This window comes from Podarcis cretensis (assembly GCF_951804945.1).
Source record: "Podarcis cretensis genome assembly, chromosome: 4".
In the NCBI taxonomy this organism is placed as follows: domain Eukaryota; kingdom Metazoa; phylum Chordata; class Lepidosauria; order Squamata; family Lacertidae; genus Podarcis; species Podarcis cretensis.
Window position 1 is genome coordinate 40,070,063 of NC_137173.1, and position 7,841 is coordinate 40,077,903.

Genomic DNA, 7,841 nt, shown 5'->3' on the forward strand with positions numbered 1-7,841 from the left:
ATTGGCCACAAAAGCCATATCTTTATTACTATACGCAGATATGCGGTACTTCTATCTCAAACAAAAGTGGGCCTAAAAAGATTGATGAGGGCATTCTCAGAATACTACCAAAGAGAACAGCTGGTTGTGAATTACAAGGAAACTATAGGGCCCATAGATGGCATATGGATAATCAGTTGATCGAACAAGTTAAAGTCTTTAAATACCTCAGCCTTGTTTTTCAGTCAACAGGGTCATCAGAACTATACAAAGGGGGAAATGTTGCAAAGCGCAAAAATTCTGACACACCTTTTCCATACAAAAGGTGGCAATCACATACCACCAGCACTTGAAGTGTTTAAAGCTAAACCTCTAGCACAGTTATTATGTATATGGGGCTCAGATTTGGACAGGCGCTCACCTTGGATCTGCAGAAGCTGTTCAGTTTAAGTTCCTCAGGCATTTTTTTTCTGTTCCATTCTGTGTTCCAAATGCTTCATTGCGCTTGGAGGCTAATCTCCCTTCTGTTGAATTACAGATTTGGTGTAGGATGTTGCTTCTGTGTCCTTTCTTCTAGCAAATCAGGATAATCAGGTGACAGCAAAAACTGCAAAAAAAAAAAAATAGCAGGGACAATTAGAATAAGTTTTTACCTCCAGCTTCAATACTTTGTATTTTATTTTATAACTAAGGCTAGTGGCTGATGCAAAGAAAGATTCTTCTGATTCCGATTCCTCCCTTGTATGCCTACCCAAACCCTGCAGTCATGTTTGGAAAACTTTTGCCGAATATCACCACCAACTGAAATCCACTAGGTGGCTATGAGAGAGAGTGCGCCTTCTCAGTGATAGTACCTCAGTTGTGAAAGGCTCTCCCCAGAAAGGCTCAACTGGTGCCTGCTCTGGCCTGTTTTTAGTGCCTGGCAAGTACTATTTTATTTTCCCATGTTTTTATGGTCCCTTGGATGCTTTTAAGGCTGTTTGAGGTTTTTGTTTGTGACATTTTAAGACCTGGCTATGCTTGTTTTTATTAGTTTATACCTTTTATATTATAATAAAAATTGTATCGTTTTATTAGTTTATACCTTTTATATTTTCTGCCAACCTAGCAGTTCAAAAGCACATCAGAGTGCAAGTAGATAAATAGGTACCGCTCCGGCGGGAAGGTAAACGGTGTTTCCGTGCACTGCTCTGGTTCGCCAGAAGTGGCTTAGTCATGCTGGCCACATGACCCGGAAGCTGTACGTCGGCTCCCTTGGCCAATAAAGTGAGATGAGCGCCGCAACCCCAGAGTCAGTCATGACTGGACCTAATGGTCAGGGGTCCCTTTACCTTTTTACCTTTTATATTATACATTTTATATTATATCTTTTATTTATTAACTATTTATTATAATAAACTATTTATTAGTTTATACCTTTTATATTATAATAACAATTGTATTTTTTAAAAAAATATACACAAATTCACCACCAACATCTTTGGTTATGTCATGTTCTAAGAAGAGCTCAAGGTTGACAGTGGGAGCACAGCAATGTCCTGTCAAAAGGCCAAGACCAGAGTACCAGCAGGACCTTGGAGAGTTCCCAGGCTTCTGCTAAAATACTGTTGCCTTGCAAGTACCTAGCTCTGACAGAAGCCTTATATTCTTTGCCTGGACTGTAGTGAACTCTACCTCCTTTGAGGAGCTGGGAGATTGATAAAGAGTTCTAACTTTATTCCCGAGCTTTTAATTCCTGTGGGACTAATTTGACAAAGGGTACAATGGGAAACTCCTCCTCAGAATTAGAGGATGGCAGCAAGAGGAGAGTTTCAAGGATGATCTGAACAGTCCTTTACCCAAGGATGGAAACAGAGCCGAATCCTCCTCTGATTCCATTGCACTATGCATGGCGTCTGGGTTATAAACCACAACAGGTTATAGATGTTCTCTTAGTAAAGTGCTATTGCAAAAAAAGAGAATGGAAAAAGCCATTATGCAGAACAAGTTTCTTTCAAAGCCAGAGACAGTTATTCATACTTTATATTGAACATGGGTACAATGTGTTTGTTCGTGTGTTGAATGGCTCATAAGAAAGAGCCTACATGTGTTGCTTTTAAATTTACAACATGAAGTGATACCCTGTGTAATGCTAAATTATTTTATGTTGCTTTAAAAGAAAAAAAGAAAAACAGTATTACCATAAGCTGTTCAGAGCTGCCTCTTTGGGGATACTAAGCCTTTTAGAACAGTCCCATGAGGGGTAAAGCTTGTTCTTACTTCCTAATGAGAAAAAGGATGAAAACATATTAAGGCCAAAGCCACCAAACAATGCCTGATAAACCTCTGAAGTTCTGAATGTGTCAGACTATTTTCCCTTTTACTGCAAGAGTATATACACTGATAATATTCCAGTAGTTTTGCAAATATTTTATGAACAGGCCTTGCCCTTTAATCAATTAGTCTTTTTTGCTAATTGTCCATGTAAGTTACTATCACATCATGCCAATTATCTATTTCTGTTCTAAACAAGAACTTTGTATCATTGAAGCATAGTCTCTATTTCCTGCTGTCAAAAGCTATAATCTGTGGTATCAATGAGTTGCAGCTAAAAATAGATTGACAAGGGTGTCACCCCCACTTTTTGGCATACTATAATTTCCCTCTCTAAAATCCAAGCTTTTATGTTATGTCATCTTTGGTGATGGACCAATAGTCAAAGAGGTCCATCAAGTGGAAAATTAATAACCAAGATGCTGTTGCCTATAATCTCTCTTTAATCAGTGAAATGTACATCCATTCATTCTTGTATTCATTGGTTCCAACAAGCCCTTTCATCCGCTAGGATTCCCCCTCCCTTGCCAAACTGCTTAGACTGAGTCACCATCTGGTTTCTTCAAATGATTTTTCCATCCTATATAGAAAGTATTTTCCCATTATCAACTTTGTCAGGGCCGTGGACCCAAGGCTCAAACAGCAATGGATATTAGGAAAGAGAATATGGAAAATGTGCTTCAGATAATATGGGACAAGGGGGATAAAAGTGCAGCCCTGACCTAATCTCATAGTTCATACAAGATGACCATTGCTGTGCTCAACCAGTTGTCCCTTTCCTTCCCCACCCAGCTCACCCTAGACTACAGTTGTATAATTAAAATATATAAGGACTAGGTTGCTGGAAATAAGCTGAACACATTAGAAAAGTGCCTCTATCTCTCTCTATGCCCAATTCCACTTTTTAACCTATTTTTAGGCCAGACAACCTTTCCAAAATCTCTTTTGACTGCTCATCCATTCTTTTTAACCAACATTTTAGTCTTTTCTACATTTATTTTAAAACCTGCACTTCTCCAAACTTTTTAATTTCCTAAAACCTTAGGAATGCTTACTTTAGGCTGTTCCACTGTTAAGATCACATCATCCACAAAAGCCTTTAATTTATAAGTTCTACACCCTACTTTTATACCTTTGATATCCTTGTTTTCCCTAATATTCTGCAGCAGTATTCCCAACGTCGTTCTATGCCCAATTCCAGGCAGATATGAGAAGAAAAACACTTTGAAAAACGTATGCCTTGGGATACCCTGGACATTAAGAGGAATGGTCAATGTGTTCTTGTGCCTTCAGAGTAAATAGACTTACATTACAGGTCTGGTGGAGGGAAATCAATTGAATTAACATATGAGCATGGATTAAGGAATATTTGGCATATTATACCATGGAAGGTAGAGCAGCAAAGGCATAATTGTTTTTTTGCTTGTGTTTTGAACAGGGCTGGTTGGATGAGGGTAAGTGAGTGGAGCTCAGAATTGTCAAAATTAAAGTGTTACAAAATGTGTTGGAGAATGGAAGATGTTAAAGGGATAATTGGGATATTCATCAACTGAGTATAGGACTTAGTAATCAAGGCTGAGGGAAATGAGTTGGATCTGGAAGGGTGAGTAAATGTGGTGTGTGTGTGTGTGTGTGTGTGTGTGTGTGTAAATAAATAAAATGGATTGTTTAAATGGATATATAACAAGATGGAGAAGGAGTGGGTGGACTATTGATAGCCCTGTTTAAATTGTGTCAATTTCATCTACAACAATGGACATTCTACTCATTGAAACAAATATAAAATCATAAGTAGATTATTATTCATGAGATGTACAGCCACACCGTATGACAGATAAAAACCAAACACAATCCAACATTTCAGTTGGTGTACCAATAATGAAACAATTTGAGCCTATAATTATGTAACCCATAGTAGGATTGGAAAATGGTTTGTTGTTTGTTGTTGTTTAGTCATTTAGTCATGTCCGACTCTTCGTGACCCCATGGACCAGAGCACGCCAGGCACTCCTGTCTTCCACTGCCTCCCGCAGTTTGGTCAGACTCATGTTTGTAGCTTCGAGAACACTGTCCAACCATCTTGTCCTCTGTCGTCCCCTTCTCCTTGTGCCCTCAATCTTTCCCAGCATCAGGGTCTTTTCCAGGGAGTCTTCTCTTCTCATGAGGTGGCCAAAGTATTGGAGCCTCAGCTTCACGATCTGTCCTTCCAGTGAGCACTCAGGGCTGATTTCCTTCAGAATGGATAGGTTTGATCTTCTTGCAGTCCATGGGACTCTCAAGAGTCTCCTCCAGCACCATAACTCAAAAGCATCAATTCTTCGGTGATCAGCCTTCTTTATGGTCCAGCTCTCACTTCCGTACATCACTACTGGGAAAACCATGGCTTTAACTATACGGACCTTTGTTGGTAAGGTGATGTCTCTGCTTTTTGGAAAATGGTTAGTTTAAGTTAAATGGCTTCATTTATATATCAGAATAGTGTACTGATGCATGGTCCATAGTAACCATGCCATTATGCAGACATTAGGACAGTAAGTCAAATAAGAGGGAGAACTGTAATTCAGTGGCAGAGCTTGTTTCATATACTGTACCAAAGGCCTCAAGTTCACTCCCTAGAGTCACCAGGTAGGGCAGGGAAAGTTTCCTTCCTGAAATCTTGGAGAGCCACTGCCTGTGTCAACAATTCTGAGCAAGATGGACTAGTGGTCTAACTTTATGTATGGTAGAGTCCCATGTCCCCAATCACAGCATATAATTCTAGACCAAGCCAAAAGACCAAGCCATTTGAAAATAATTCTTAACTTTCTCAAATAACATTTACCTCCACAACCTTTAAATATGATACAATGTGGTTTTTGGCCAGCTTCTTAAAATAAAGCAAATATATATTAAATATATTTTAAAAAAACATTTTCTGATAGCATTCAGGCTGTGCAAGCTTGAGATCTGATCTGTTGGTTACATTGAAACCAGATTTTTGTTCAAATAAGTGCTGAAACTGCAATTTTGCAGTCTGTCAAAATTTGTTATTTATAGCATCTCTAAGTATATTTTCCCTGACTTTGACAATACTAGCAGATTCTGAGGAAGTAGAATTGGCTGCAGATAACTCAAGTGCTATAGATTCCAGGCGTATAAGATTTGCTAAGCACTCCAAAATTGGGAATCAAAGGTGGGGTTAATGCAGAAGGAACCTTTGGAAGAAAAATGTTATACAGCTGACATTGTTCGTACTTGTTAGAGAGGGATGATAGCCTTCGGTTCATTTTATATGGATTTTGAGAAATGTACAAGTGATATCACAGCCCAGCATGAACAGTTCAGAAAGGTACCTGCTGTGCCACTAGCAATATGAAATTCCCTTAATTGATAGAGGCAGTTCATGTGTATCTGGGAGCTGGATTCCTCTGGAATTCAAATGCATGGCTAGAACATATGGTGGATGGAGTGGCAGATTGGTATCTTCACTTGGAGCAAGATAAACCTAAGTAACATTTGTATTGCCTTGGGACTGGTGATGTCCATCGTGAAGGGGTGGGATTCTAAGCCCAGTTCACTTTTCATTTTGTTCTTTATAACTGGGTTAAAAATACAACAACCCAGCTTTTTGTTGTTGTTTAGTCGTTTAGTCGTGTCCGACTCTTCGTGACCCCATGGACCAGAACACACCAGGCACTCCTGTCTTCCACGGCCTCCTGCAGTTTGGTCAAACTCATGCTGGTAGCTTCGAGAACACTGTCCAACCATCTCGTCCTCTGTTGTCCCCTTCTCCTTGTGCCCTTCATCTTTCCCAACATCAGGATCTTTTCCAGGGAGTCTTTTCTTCTTATGAGATGGCCAAAGTATTGGAGCCTCAGCTTCACAATCTGTCCAGCTTTAGCACTTGGCTTTTTTCACAAAGCCAGTCTGTCTAGCACTAATGCTCAGGCTGCCTTTGTTCCATGCTGCTAACGCAGATCTTCTTTTCCACCTCTGAGTCCACATTTGTGCGTCACCAGCCTCCTTCACAAATCTGCTTTGAATAAATCCATGATTATGTGTTTTCATTTTAATCCTAGAGAACAATAGCAATAGCAAAAATCGGTGTGCATACCTATAAGTGGCAAATAATTTAGGAATACATATCTCTAAAAATATAAACAAATCATATTCTGTGAATTTATTTGCTTTAATTAATAAAAAACCTGAGAAGGAAATGCACAGATGGACCAAAGTGAATCCCTCACTGTTAGGTAAAATATATATGCAGTGCAGATTATGGCAGTGCCAACATTTTTATATCTATTTCAGGTGCTCCCCATCCCATTCCGTGCAACTATATTTAAATCCTGGCAATAGAAACAAAAATTATTTTGTGTTTCACGGGGGAAATACATATCTCTAAAAATATAAACAAATCATATTCTGTGAATTTATTTGCTTTAATTAATAAAAAAACCTGAGAAGGAAATGCACAGATGGACCAAAGTGAATTCCTCACTGTTAGGTAAAATATATATGCAGTGCAGATTATGGCAGTGCCAACATTTTTATATCTATTTCAGGTGCTCCCCATCCCATTCCGTGCAACTATATTTAAATCCTGGCAATAGAAACAAAAATTATTTTGTGTTTCACGGGGGAAAGTTAGCATAGAAAATGGACGGAGGCGGCTGGGGTTTGCCTCAATTAGGATTTGAACTTTCAGTTCAGAAAGTTTCTTTTCATTATTTCAAAAGTGCCTAAAATGTATTGAGTTAGAGCAAGAAATTACACATCAAACTCCATTGTGGGTTCTCTCTTTTTGTCATTTAAATAAGTCTATGTTACAAAAAAACCACAAACCTGATCATTTTATATTATGCATGGTACAAATTTGGAAGAAATTGCAGCTTTACATCTCTCTTATCTGTTCACCATTACTTGCAGTGGGATAAAATCCAGAAGTTAAGGATAGTCATTCAGTAAAAAAATAGGAATAGACAGGTAGGTTTTAAATAAGGAATTTTTACACTGATAATACAGCTATTACTCTGGAACAACTTAGGATTGCTGTAGGTAAAGCCAAGTTTTTTTTGCTAGCAAGTCAAAAACTGAAGACCCAAGCCAATAGGGGTCTTACTAAATTTTTGCGTTCGCTGTTGAACCAGAGAGCCACTGGGAAGGGACTAGTTTCTTTTATATATAGGGAATTGTTGGAACTGTCAATTGGACCCCTTACAGACCTTAAAAAATCAATGGAAAACTGAAATGGAGAGTACAGTTGCAGATGGTAAATGGTTTTCTAAATATGTGGTTTTCTAAGCCCTGATAGTCTGTTTCTGCGCACATCTGGGAATGTTCATTAAAAAATTCATACAGGTGGCACCACACACACACACACACACACACACAATTGTTCTGTGTGACTTTCAGTATGACACTGTTTTGCTGGAGAGGATGTGGGTTACAAGGAATATTTTTTCATTTATGGTGGGAGGGACCATTGGGAATAAAGTTCTGGTCTAATGTGTAGTTTTGGTCTAATGAAGAAAATGGGTATGCTTAACCTGGATAAAAGATTGTTAAGA

The 7,841-nt window shown here is 38.7% G+C and overlaps 1 long non-coding RNA gene across 1 annotated transcript; it reads right to left on the minus strand.

The window, feature by feature from the left end:
• Positions 1-546: 546 nt before the first annotated feature.
• On the minus strand, positions 547-2,242 carry LOC307215547. The gene is made up of 3 exons (XR_013838567.1): positions 2,160-2,242; positions 1,693-1,921; positions 547-586 (listed from the first exon to the last, which is right to left on the minus strand). It is a non-coding gene; the product is annotated as an uncharacterized lncRNA (long non-coding RNA).
• Between the last annotated feature and the right edge of the window lie 5,599 nt (positions 2,243-7,841).